The sequence below is a fragment of the Mauremys reevesii genome, linkage group 12 (genome assembly GCF_016161935.1).
Source record: "Mauremys reevesii isolate NIE-2019 linkage group 12, ASM1616193v1, whole genome shotgun sequence".
Lineage (NCBI taxonomy): Eukaryota > Metazoa > Chordata > Testudines > Geoemydidae > Mauremys > Mauremys reevesii.
Window position 1 is genome coordinate 44,325,127 of NC_052634.1, and position 13,511 is coordinate 44,338,637.

The 13,511-nt window shown below is 56.9% G+C and overlaps 2 non-coding genes across 2 annotated transcripts; both read right to left on the bottom strand.

Annotated features, from left to right (window-relative positions):
• Positions 1 to 5,372: 5,372 nt before the first annotated feature.
• On the bottom strand, positions 5,373 to 5,445 carry TRNAR-UCG. Its single transcript has one exon. It is a non-coding gene; the product is annotated as a tRNA-Arg (tRNA).
• A 7,656-nt stretch (positions 5,446 to 13,101) lies between these two features.
• Positions 13,102 to 13,175, bottom strand: TRNAT-AGU. Its single transcript has one exon. It is a non-coding gene; the product is annotated as a tRNA-Thr (tRNA).
• Between the last annotated feature and the right edge of the window lie 336 nt (positions 13,176 to 13,511).

The window sequence follows — 13,511 nt, forward strand, 5'->3', positions numbered from 1 at the left end:
CGAGTTTATATCAAATTGAGCAGCATTAAATCGCATTAACCCTGCACCCGTCCACACAACGAAGCCCTTTATATCGATATAAAGGGCTCTTAATACCGGTATCTGTACTCCTCACCGACGAGGGGAGTAGCGCTGAAATCGGTATTGCCATTTCAGATTAGGGTTAGCGTGGCCGCAATTCGACGGTATTGGCCTCCGGGCGCTATCCCACAGTGCACCATTGTGACCGCTCTGGACAGCAATCTGAATTCAGATGCACTGGCCAGGTAGACAGGAAAAGCCCCGCGAGCTTTTGAATTTCCTGTTTGCCCAGCGTGGAGCGCCGATCAGTACAGGTGACCATGCAGTCCCAGAATCCAAAAAGAGCTCCAGCATGGACTGTAGGGGAGATACTGAAGCTGATCTCTGTATGGGGAGATGAATCTGTTCTATCAGAACTCCGTTCCAAAAGACAAAATGCCAAAACATTTGAAAAAATCTCCAAGGCCATGATAGACAGAGGCCACAACAGGGACTCAACACAGTGCTGAAACTTAAGGAGCTGATACAAGCGTACCAGAAAGCCAAAGAATGAAATGGACGCTCACGGAGGGAGGGGCGACTGATGACTGTAGCTATCCCACAGTTCCCGCCCTCTCCGAAAACCATCTGAATTCTTGGCTGAGTTCCCAAAGCCTGAAGGGTCAAAAACATTGTTGCGGGTGGTTCAGGGTCTATGTCGTTCCCCTCCCCCCGTGAAAGCAAAGGGAAAAAATCATTTCTCGCCTTTTTTTCAATGTCACCGTATGTCTACTGGATGCTGCTGTCAGACGCGGTGCTGCAGCGCTACACTGCAGCATCCCCTTCCCTTCCCTTCCCTTCCCGACAGCAGACAGTACAGTAGGACTGGTATCAGTCATCGTCATCCCGTGAGTGCTCCTGGCTGGCCTTGGTGAGGTTGCCCGGGGGTGCCTGGGCAAAAATGGGAATGACTCCCAGGTCATTCTCTTCTTTAAGCTTTGTCTAATGGAGATTCAGTCCTGCCTGGAATATCATAGCAGCTGGAGGCTGCCCTCCCCTCCCCCCTTTGAACTCTACTTGCAGAGGCAATAAAGTCAGTGTTGTTTCAAATTCTTGCATTCTTTATTACTTCGTCACACAAATGGGGGATAACTGCCATGATAGCCCAGGAGGAGTGGGGGAGGAAGGAAGCAATGGGTGTGGTTGTTGCAGGGGCACCCCCTAGAATGGTATGCAGCTCATCATTTCTGACCTGGAGTGGCTGTTTGCCTCTCTGGTTCTTTAGTAGGCTTGCCTGATAGTCCAGACAGGACTGACTCTCCCTTTAGACAAAACTTAAAGAAAGGAATGACCTGGGGAGTCATTCCCATTTTTGTCCATACGCCCCCAGCCAACCTCACCCCTCCTCCTGTTCCCGCTACCCCCTGCCCCAGCCCAGAGCCTGCACACTGCATCCAAACTCCATCACAGAGCCTGCACCTCAGAACCCCTCACCCACCCAAACTCCCTCCCAGAGACCAGCCTCTCACCCCTTCTGCACCCAAACTCCCCCCAGAGCCTGCACCCCCCTTCCCACACACCCCCTAACACCTGCCCCCAAACTCCCTCCCAGAGCCTGCACCCCCTCCCTCTTCCCACACACCCCCTCCCACCTGCCCCCAAGCTCCCGCCCAGAGCCTGCAATCCCACCCCTCTTTCTGTTCCCGCTACCCCCTGCCCGAGCCCAGAGCCTGCACCAGCATCCAAACTCCATCCCAGAGCCTGCACCCCAGAACCGCTCACCCACCCAAACTACCACCCCGAGACCAGCCTCTCACCCTTCTGTACCCAAACTCCCCAGAGCCTGCACCCTCCTGCATCCCAATCCCCAGCCCAGGGCCTGCACCCTAGACCTCCTCCCCCCACCCAAACTCCCTCCCAGAGCCTTAGGCAGGTGAGGGGCAGAGTTTTGGGGGATGGGTTCTGGGCGGTATGAGTGACATTATTGGCCCACTGGGAGGACTGGAGGACTGGCCCTGGCCCTAAGGTAAATTGTGGTTGAGACCCTGCTTTAAGGGATTGGAGCAATGCTGGAGAGACTGACGGGCAGGGAGCTGGGGAGCTGTGTGTGCCCCAAGGAGAGTTGTTGTTGTGCTCTGGTGACACAGAGCGGGGGTGGGGAGTTTGTAAGCTGTGGTGTTTGTATAGAGAGAAAGTTTACTAACCCCCAGGTTAAAAACTGTTCCTGCTGTGGGCTATACATGACACTCTCTGTTGTGAGGGTAGGTCAGTGGGTGAATGTTTCCCTGCAGGGTAATGGGTTCTTAGTTCCAATCCAAGTGATTCCCTTTAAAAACTTTTTGAATGAAAATCAATTTCCAGACCCATCTCCAGTATGTTCAGGAGTTTGCTGAATGGGGGCAGGGGGCTTGAAATGAATTTAAACACTCAGCATTTTCCTGTGCAAATGAATAAAGACCTAGCAGAGCTGTCCAGCAGCTGAAATCAGTTCCAGTCCTCGGCGTCTCTAAGAGGGACACTGGTAGCTGAGGCATGTGAGACACCTCTGTGGTGATGACAGGTGAAAAATGCTGGATTCAATGAAAGCTGAGCCCATAGGAGGAAGGTGAACGGCAGCACCACACAGGGTCATAACACTCAGACACGGGGCTCCGCTGTCACTGCCCCTGTGTTTTCCATCATTTCTATCCTAAGGAACACACCCTCCCCCTCCCCCACACACTGTCACACACAACCTTCTCCCCTTGAGCCCCATCCCACCCCTACCCCTCTCCCCCACACGCCATGGGACACAGCCTCTCGGTGACTCACCCAGATGGGAGCTTGTCTCTGCATCTGCCCAGCAGGGGAGCAGAGAGCCGAAAGGGCCACAGGAGACCAATGGAGCTAGGCAGGGATAGAAAAGACTTCCCCTCCCTTCCCTTCGCAAGAGTCCCATTAATCTCACCCATGAGACATTCCAGCACCGGGTGGGCTCAAAGCATCAACCTTCCCCTGAGCAACGGAAGGGGGAACCAGCTCTAGCACATGGAAGGAGGCTCCCAAGCTCTGCTGCTGCTGCCATCCTGCAGCCTTTAATGTGGATTTGTTTTAGCTAATGCAACCCCCCCACTCCGCTAATCCATCCATGAAACATGGAGACAAGCTCCTGCCAACAGGATCCAGTAGTGCAATGGGTTAGTGTCCAGTACTTACAGAGCAGTGCTGAGTGGAGTTATGCTAAGGTTGTGAGTTCAAACCTCACCTACAGCGCTAGTTCCCTTTAAGCAAATGGCTTCTTCCAATCATTTTGCCCTGCAGAAAATACAATTGCAGCTCAGAAGACACCGGGGTCCTCTTGCTTTACAGAGAGCAGGGCAGATTCCACAGATCTACCAGGCTCTGCTCTCCACCAGCCGCCTGTGTCAGGAGGGTCGAGCAGAGCCCAGAGCACTGCCCCCGACTCCCCCTCAGTCTTTGCTCCCCAAACCACCTGTGTGCTCACCCTCTTCGCTGAGAGACTCAAACCCTGCCTGGCTTTCTGTATGTCGGGGTTTTTTGTTGTCTGTCGTGTTGCTGTGCATGTGGGTCCTGTGTGATTTTTGTGGATGCCTTGCATAGTTTTGTGTGTGTGTGTGTGTATGATTTTTGCATGCAGATTGTTTTTTGCTAAGTATTCTTTAGGTATGTGGTTTTTGTGCTTTCCTGTTGTGGGCTTTTGCTGTATTTTTTGGTGTGGATTTCTTCTATGTTTTGTGTGGCTTTCCCTTATGGCTCTGTGTGCTGTGTGGGTTTGGTTTTTGTTTATGTCTGTGTGGGCCTGTGCAGTCTGTGATGTTCTCTTTCTCTCTATTTGTCTCTCTGTTTGTATCTTCATGTGTAAATTCACTGGAACTTTTCAAACTCTCCACAGCTTTGCCAATTTTCACCAGGAATTTTACTCATTAACAAATTCTCACTTGTTCCCTACCAGTTGGTGACCATTGCCCCAGGGGCCTGTCAGTCTCAGGGGCCTGATTTCCCATTGACCCTTCCCCCTTCTATTGGAACTGGGAACTAGCCAACCTAAAAACCCCCACTCAGTTTTAGTAAAGGGCCAACGGTCCCTTACATAAGCTGGCCCTGTGAGTGAGTGAGTGAGTGAGTGAGGGAGGGAGAGCTCAGTGGTTTGAGTATTGGCCTGCTAAACCCAGGTTTGTGAGCTCAGTCCTTGAGATGGGCCATTTAGGGATCTAGGATAAAAATCTGTCTGTGGATTGGCCCTACTTTGAGCAGGGGGTTGGACTAGATGACCTCTTGAGGTCCCTTCTAACCCTGGTATCCTATGATAGGATCACCAATGTTCAGAGAAACTAGCACAAGCTGGTCCCATGGTGTAAGGGTTGGTATGCTGAAATCTGAGTTCAAATCTCAGTGGAACCTTGTGGTAAATCCCTGGAGATCCAAGTGCTTTCCTGTCTCCAGCTGTCTAAGAATGAGTTGTTTACCTTGTGCTGAGTGACTCATCCCCACTGGAGCCAGGTCTTTGGTTGGAATGGGGTCTAGAAGTGGCTATGGTTTGACTGGGTGTTTGGGATTTCTGATGCCCACAAGTTTGGCCCTTGTGCTTTCTACCACACTTTTCCTCTTGCCCACATGGCGCTTGAAGAAAGGAGTGTCAAGGCCAGGTTTCATAGTCAGGGAAAGGCACGAGGGAGGAAGAGTCCCAGGCTGGAGCCCAGCACCTCTCCTCCTCTGGGCACCTAGGACAGAGGTGGCTGGTGCTGACAGCTCCAAGGGAAGGCTTAAAAGCTAAGGGTAGGGTAAGAGGAGGGAGAACCATGCCTATGCGTGGCCAGCAGACAGCCACAGAGACGCCCAGCCAGGCTGCTCCTGCTCCCTGGCATGCCGAACACCCACTGAAAACCACCCACAGACCAGCATGTGGGCGGCTGCTAATGCTTTTGGCCAACATCAGAAGACGGTAGGAAAGCAGGGCCAGCCCCCCTGGTGGGGCCTCTTACCATTCCCACTCCAGGTGCTCACTTTGGGAGTGGGGCAGGAGATTTTTCCCCAAGAGGCTTTTCCCCAGCTGGCAAGAAGCAGAGAAACACCCAGGCTCCCAAGGTGCTATGTAGCAACCCCCCTCCAGCACAGGGACAGGCGCACACTTGGAAGAGGGAAACTGCTCCACACACTAGCCCGGGCAGCCGCCCATTTTCTTTGGCAAGTCAGGAAGGGCAAAGGCGAGACTGGAAGCACCTGGGGCTCATGCCCCAGCCTTTGTGACCCCCAACCCCCAACTCCTTCCTGGGGCTCTAGCTGCAGCCAGAGCATTGGCCTGAGCGGCCAAAAAGAGGTTCCAGCCCTGAAGGGAGCAGGACTTTCAGCACAAAGGTAAAACTGCACAAGCACAACCACGAAGGGACTCGAACCCTCAATCGCCTGATCCGAAGTCAGATGCCTTATCCATTAGGCCACGTGGTCACACAGGAAAAGGCCCTCCAGGCACTTCTTTGGAAAAGGCAGACACTGATGCATCCGACGAAGTGGGGATTCACCCACGAAAGCTCATGCTCCAATACATCTGTTAGTCTATAAGGTGCCACACGACTCTTTGCTGCTTTTGCAGACACTGTGTTTCTTGGGTCAGCTACTGAGGGGGGGCCGAGACTCTCTGGGCACAAGAAGTCGAGTTCCCAGTGAGATGTGAGACTTAATTCTCTGGAGCCAGGTGCAGGGCTTTGGCAGGGAGGCTCAGGCATGGGGGATTGGGGTGCAGCGGACGGACCGGCTGTCTAGGTGCGGAGATTTAGTCTCACTGAGGAGGAGGAGGGGGAATCCTGCTGACAGGCAGTGGCCAGGGCCGGTGCAACCACTAGGTGAACTAGTCGGCCGCCTAGGGTGCCAAGTGGTTGGGGGCACTAAAAATCGCACTCAGGGGAGGCGGGGGAGTGGAGGTTAGCTGGGGCATGATGGGGATGTGGGGGGGGGGGGCTGCCTGCAGCAAGTAATGGGAGGGGCATGCAGGGGAACCACTCCGTGTCCCAACTCACCTCTGCTCCGTCTTCTCCCCTGAGCACGCCGCCCCCGCTCTGATTCTCCTCCCCTCCCAGGCTTGCAGCACTAAACAGCTGATTGGCACCACAAGCCTGGGAGGTGGGAGAAGTGGAGCGGCGCCGGCGAGCTCAGGGGAGAAGGCGGAGCGGAGGTGAGCTGGGGTGGGGAGCTGCTGCAAGGGGGGCTGCCCGGCTCTTCCTCATGGCCCCTGCCCCTGCTCTGCCCCCGCCCCTGCACTCACTGCATGATAAGTGGAGTGACCCAGCCCCAGCCTGGTCCACTCCCCTGGCTCCCAGCCACGCCGCCAGCAAGTGCTGTGGGGCGGTTCCCCCCGCCCCAAGTTTGGGAGCCAGGGGAGCAGAGCAGGCTGGGGCCCCAGGCTTCCATGGGGGGAAGCAGAAGGGGGCTGGCCCCAGGCCATCGTGGGACCAGGGGGGCTGGCTAATTCCTGCGGGAAGTGGAGTGACCCGGCCCCAGCCTGCTCTGCTCCCCTGGCTCCCAGGCTTGTGTTGGTGTTGGCTGGATTTGTGCGGGTGTTTGTGTATATTAGCAATTGTGTGTATGTGTCTGGATTCATGCATGTGTTCGTGTATATTTGCAATTGTGTGCATGTGTATGCTCTGCTGCCTTCTGCCGGCGCGACAACCGTTTCTCCGTATGTCACAGCCCCCATACCGTCGACCCCGATGGTGATTTCCCCATCTTACAAGTGCTGGCTGGCCTGACCCTTCTCCCCTTTGCGGAGTGTGGCAGGGGCTGCAGCTCACCCCCTGTGGGGCAGGAGGGCCCAGGTGCGGGGTGCTGGGCTCCGATGCACCTGGAGAGCAGCTCAGGTGAGGCAGGGCAGGGCGTGTGGTGTCCGTTCTGCGTTGCCTGGTGCTGGGCCATTGCACAATCCCCAGCCACGCCGCACAGCACGCCCCGAGAGGGGGCAGGGGGCCAAGCAGATGATCCAGCATGAGGGGATCATTCTCATTGGTAGCTGTCCAGTGGCAGTGAGTTCCACAGGCCTTGGCACATGCTGTGTGGGGCAGGAGGTCCTTGTATTTGGAGCAGTGGGAGTGAACTGCATGCAGTTGTGTCTCTGAGCATGATTGTGAATATTATGGTGTGTGGGGAGGTGATTGTGAGTGTGGCTCATGGATGGAGGAGTTTGGGGATCTGTGGGGGCCCCTGAAGAACTAGCTCAGCGTGTGAATGAGGGACTGGGATGTATGTGGGGGCCGGACTGTGGGTTGGGGTGTCCAGGAGAACCCAAGGGAAGGGACTAGGGGGATTAGGGATAGAAGAGTGTGGGGATACCGAGGTGCATTGTGGGAATGTGGGATTTAGAGAGCCCAGAGTGGATGGGTGGGGGCGGGTTGGAGGACCCCACAGTGGCTGAAAAGGGGAACCCAGCAGGTTTGGGGGCAGCAGAGATTGGAGATGAGGAACCTCACACCCTGGGGATGGACTGGGGCAGTGGGGGGATGGGAGAGTGGGGCCCAGCAATGGAGAAATGGGTTGGAATCAATTAGGGGCAGGGCACTGAGGACGGGGAGGGGCAGGAGGAAGGGGATGGGGCACTGAGGACAGGGGAGGAGGAGGACAAGGTCATCGGGGTGGGGCGAGAGGAGGAGGTCGGCGTCGGGGCACTGAGGATGGGGGGGAGGAGGAGGAGGGGGGCAGCGAAGTGAAACGACAGGCAGACGGTACGGGAGGGGGGAGGGGACGCTGGGGCTGAGGATCCCCACAGATGGGGTGGGGTTGGCGAGAGGGTCACAACAGAAGGGGAGACATGGGGGCAGGTTGGGGGCTTGAAGGGGCTGTCGGGGCCCTACAGAGGGGAGGAGGGTAGGAGTGCTGAGGATGGGGATGGGGAGGAGGAGGAAGGGGGCGGGGTGCTGAGGACAGGGAGGAGGAGGTCAGGGTGCTGAGGACAGGGATGGGGAGGAGGAGGAAGGGGTGGGGTGCTGAGGACGGGAGGGGATGTCGGGGGTGGGGTGGGAGGAGGCGGTCGGGGCACTGAGGGGAGGAGGTGGGGAGCGGGGTGCTGAGGACGGGGAGGAGGATGTTGGGGGTGGGGCGGGAGGAGGTCGGGGCTCTGGGGAGGAGGCGGGGGCAGGGTGCTGAGGACAGGGATGGGGAGCAGGAGGCGGGGCGGGGTGCTGAGGACAGGGAGGGGAGGAGGATGTCGGGGTGGGGCAGGAGGAGGAGGTCGGGCGCTGAGGGGAGGAGGCGGGGGCAGGGTGCTGAGGATGGGGGCGAAGGGACAGGCTGGGCAGAGCGGACAGGGTGGGGAGGACGCCGGGGCGGGGCTGGCGGGAGGGTCACAGCGGGGGGACACTGCGGGGGCAGGTCGGGGGGGGCTGAGGGGCCCCGCGGCCCCAGGCTGCCGCTTGTGGGGCTGCTCCCAGGCAGCTCAGCCCCCCCCCCCCGCTGCTGCCCCCCAGCCCGGATCCCACGGGCCCGGGGCAGGGGCTGGGCCTGGCACTGGGGGTCTGAGCCCCCGGCCCCCCCGTGCGGAGCCACCAATCACCGCCCGGCCGCGAGCGGGATTCGAATCCCAACGGCCGCAGCGCGCACTGGGGGCAGCGCAGCCTCGGGGCGAGGGAACCGGGGCCTCCCCCCACGCACCGAGTCTCTGTCCCGCGCTCTCTCCGCCAATCAGGCAGCGGGGAGGGGCGCGGCGAAGTGACGAGTTACAGCCCCTCCTCCAATAGAGGTCGCGTGTGAGAGAGAGAGAGAGAGAGAGAGAACTACGCTTCCCAGAGTGCACCGGGAGGGGGCGTTGTCTGAGCAACCGTCCGTCACTTCCGCTGTGAGACGAGCCAGGAACTACAACTCCCAGCCTGCCCCGGGGCGCCTCCGTCCTCTCCAGCCCAGGTGAGGGCGGGTCCCTGGGTCAACCTGACACCTCCCCCCCCCACCGCAACTCCTCATCCCGCCCCGGCCCCGCCCCCCTTCAGCTCCTGACGGTAACTCGCGTGTCCCGGGGTCTCGGCCCGGCCCTGCCCCTTCCCCCCCGCAGCGCGGTGCCCCCAGCGCCCCCCCCCCCCCCCCAGCTTCTCCCGTGGCCTCGTCTCTCCCCCCGCAGGGGCCGGGCTGGGAGCCAGGACTCCGGGGGGTTGTGGGGCTGTGGGGGTTCTTTGCCACCAGGAGGGGGATTGTTGTGGGTGCACCTAGACCCCCCGCTTCTGTGGTGGGGCGGGGCTTCTACTGCCGGCCTGGGGGTCCATGATGTCACAGCCCATGGTGGAGGGGAGGTTGAATCATGTTTCTGAAGTGGGAGAGCAACTTCCCCCGCTCCCACTCACTCTCCACTAGGGGGCTGGGCTGGGATCTCTAGGGAGGGGAGCCCAGGGGAAAAACAGTCTCCCCAATGGAACCCAGGAGTCCTGGCTCCCAGTCCCCCTGCTCTAGACCCCCCTCCACTCCCAGAGCCAGGGATAGAACCCAGGGGTCCTGGTGCCCAGCCCCCTCCCTGCTCTGACCACTAGACCCCACTCCCCTCCCAGGGTGGTGCAGGGCTCACTGGGTCTGTGTCCCAGCTCTGCTAAGGGCCTTGACTGATTTTCCCAAAGTGCTTCCTTCTGAATCCAGCACATCTGCCCCCCCGTGTCACAACCTGGCCCCAGCCCCTCGCTCCCACATGCTGGTGAGTTGGGTAACTGCCGCGGGATTGCACAAGAGAGAGTCAGAGCCAGGGAGAGAACCCAGGAGTCCTGGCTCCCCCCCGACACACACCCTAACCACTGGCTCCCACTCCCCTCCCAGGGCTGGAGATAGAACCCAGGAATTCTGACCAGCAACCCCCCTTCCCCGCTCTGACCACTAGACCCCACACTCCCCTTTTAGATTTTAGTCCCGCTGCCTCTTCTATCCACCAATCCCACCTGTCCATCCCTTTGCTGCAGGTTTCTGGGGTGTCACCCCTGCTCTGCACTCCCCCAGTGCAGCCCAAGGCTTTTCCTCCCCCCAATGACATATCCTCACCCCCCTTGTGCTGGATCGTCTGCTTGGCCCCCTGCCCCCTCTCGGGGTGCGCTGTGCGGCGTGGCTGGGGATTGTGCAATGGCCCAGCACCAGGCAACACAGAACGGACACCACACGCCCTGCCCTGCCTCACCTGAGCTTCTCTCCAGGTGCATCGGAGCCCAGTGCCCCACACCTGGGCCCTCCTGCCCCACAGGGGGTGAGCTGCAGCCCCTGCCACACTCCACAGAGGGATTAAGTGTCAGGCCAGCCAGCCCTTGTAAGATGGGGAAATCACCACCGGGGTCGACGGTATGGGGGCTGTGCATGAATGAATCCAGCCACACACACACACAATTGCTAATATACACAAACACCCACATAAATCCAGCTAACATCAACACAACTACTAACAGATGCAAACACATGCACAAATCCAGCCACATGAACACACACACATTTGCACAGCCACAAACACAACCCCCAGAGCTGTAATAACACTCCCCCACACACACACAAAACCCTTGCAGAAAACCACACAAACACATGCAGAAATCAATTCATCCATCCATCCACCCACCCACACATACACCATCCCCATTCTGTGCACACACCTTGGGTCACTGTGACACTGAAGACTTCAGTTGGATCTGGGGCCCAGCACCATGTGTCTTTGCAAGCAAGGTTAAGCAATTCCCCATGTGTGGTCTTATGCAGGTGATGGCTGATTCCCCCAACTTACAGCCAGTGGTGAGCTCCAGCCAGTTCACACCCATTCACAAGAACCGGTTGTTAAATTTAGAAGCCTTTTTAGAACCAGTGGTTCCAGGACAACTGGTTCTAAAAAGCTTTTAAATTTAACAAAGGCTCAGGCAGCTGTTTGCCCAGCCCCAGCTCACCTCCTTCTCTCCCCTGAATGCTCCACCCTCCTTCTCCTCTGCTTCCCCTGCTTCCCGCAAATCAAATGTTCATGGGAAACCAGAAAAAAGCAGCAGGCAGGTAAGCTGGGCACAGGGGCGGAATGGCTCCCTCTGGCTCTGGCCGAGTGCCCCAGCCCAGTCCCAGCCAAGCACCCCCAGCTCGGGCCCGGCCCAGGGAGTCGGGCCCCACGGCTGCGGCCCTGGTGCCAGCGGAGCGGCTCTGGCCCCGGTGCCGGCCCGGCCCGGGGAGTCGGGCCCCACGGCTCCAGCCCCGGTGCCGGCGGAGTGGCTCTGGCCCCGGTGCCGGCCCGGCCCGGGGAGTCGGGCCCCGCAGAGCCGGTTGAGGTCCCGGCAGAGTGGACCCGGTCCCAGCCCCAGGCAGTGTAGTAAGGGGGCAGGGAGCAGGGAGGGGGTATTTGGTTGGTTGTGGGGGGGTGGATAGGGGTCAGGGCGGTCAGAGGGCAGGGAACAGGGGATTGAATGGGGCAAGGATCCTGGGGGGCAATCAGGAAGGAGCAGGGGTTGGATGCGGTGGTGGGGGCACTCAGGGACAGAGAGAAGGGGTGGTTGGAGGGGGCAGGGGTCCCGGGGGGCCATCAAGAATGAGAGGAGGAGTTGGATGGGGCTGCAAAGGGCAGTCAGGGGACAGGGAAAGGGGGGGATGGGTCAGGGGTCCTGGGGGGGTGTCAAAAACAGGGGGGGTTGGATGGGGCATGACCTCCCAGGGGGCACGACCCCCTCGTGAGGTGAGAAGGAGGGAACCGGTTGTTAATATTTTGGCAGCTCATCACTGCTTACAGCATAGTGACAACCATACTACACAATTCTCATAACTTCATATGCATGAATGGTATACGTCTATGGGTAGAGAAATGACTTTCAGCAGATCATATCCTTTCCCCGATACCTTACAAGTCATGCTCTATATGTAAGATCACGATTATATGAAAATGAGGAATATGGGGGTTACAGCCGCTCCCCCAAAGGTCTAGAATGTCACACTAAGATTCTATTTTCATTTACGTAACCAACTTTGACCTCTCTGCCTAACACTTATAATCACTTACAATCTATCTTTCGGTAGTTAATAAACTTATTTTAATGTTTTATACTTGTGAAATTGTCCAAAGTGCTTGGGAAAGCTGCTCAGATTAAAAAGGCTGGTGCATGTTCACTTTCTTTTTGAGGAAGTGGTGAATTAATTAATGAGCTTGCACTTTTCAAGAGATTTTGAGCAGTGTAAGATGGTACATGTCTGAGGTGCAAGGCTGAGGGCTGGGGAGATATGCTGGTGTCTCTCTATGTATAATTGAGGAGTGGCTTATAGAGCATTCATGCAACTTAGTTGGGTGCATTGCTGCATGTTGTTGGCTGAGTGATCACAGCACATGGAGGTTTGCTGCTTGTCACTAGTGCAGCATTGTAAGACTCAGCCCAGGCTGGAGAGAGAAGAGGACAGAGCAGTTCCACAGTTTGGGATTGTACCCCACGGATCCCACCACACAGAGACCCTGCTGTGACCAGCCGTGGTAATACTGTGCTTAGTGCCCTGCCTTGTAGCTTCAACAGCTGCACATGCAAGATGAGTTACAGTGACCTTGACCTTGTTTCCATGTTTATCCAAAGCCTCCTTTTGACAGTTGTCAGCAAAAAGACCCGTTTCTTTTGCAAGCATTTGTATAGCTAGCCAGAGTCGGGCTTCTCCATTAACAAAAAAGATTGACCAAAAGGGGACAAGAGGAGGCACGTTCAGCAAGGCAGCACTAGATGCTGGATCCTGAATCTGCTCTTTATCCAGCAGCTCTCTTGGCAAGCTCTGCCATGGTGCCATGCTCTGGGACTTCTCCCCGAACTGCTCCATTTTTCATCAACAATAACATGAAAGGTGAAAGGACTGTCACTCTCCATTTCCTGCAAGCCCTGCAGAGAACCCTCTAGAAGGGGCTCTGTGCACAGATATCCCCAGTGAATTGCATGGGCGCATGACACAGGCTCTCCTGTCACAGCAAATTGCAGCCGGAGCAACCTCCTTGCCAATGCCAATAGCCTTTTCATCAACACCAGACTGAGGATTTGATTCTCTCCAACGCTCTGCTGGAAAGAAGCCTTTTTCTTCACAAGCAATTACTTGGATTGTCAAGGGAGGTCTCTTCTGTTTCCTAGGAAGACACAGGAAAATGTGAGCAGAGGAGACAAAAGCTATAGAATAAGGCACCACTGGGAGTTGAACCCAGGATCTCCTGTTTACTAGACAGGTGCTTTAGCCTACTAAGCCATGGTGCCTTCCCCAAGAAGACATTTGCAACCACTCCACTTGATGGTCCAAGACTAAACCTTCAAATTCCAAAGTAAAATGTTGCTCATTTCCATCAAGACTTGCAGACCTTGAGCAGGCTGGATCAGTGCACAGAAAGCCACAGCTGAGCTGACAAAGGGCTTCTAACATGTGCTTCTCCCACCAGCTGCTGTGATCAGATACTGATTAGTGCTCTGTGTTTCAGTCACAGCAACTTCAGCTCAGCTTTGAGTCATGGTAACCTTTCCATCAGCTCCAGATTTACCACTTAACACTTTCTAAGACTTAGCTGCAAGGAAGGGTCTCTGTGTCTTGAACAAGCA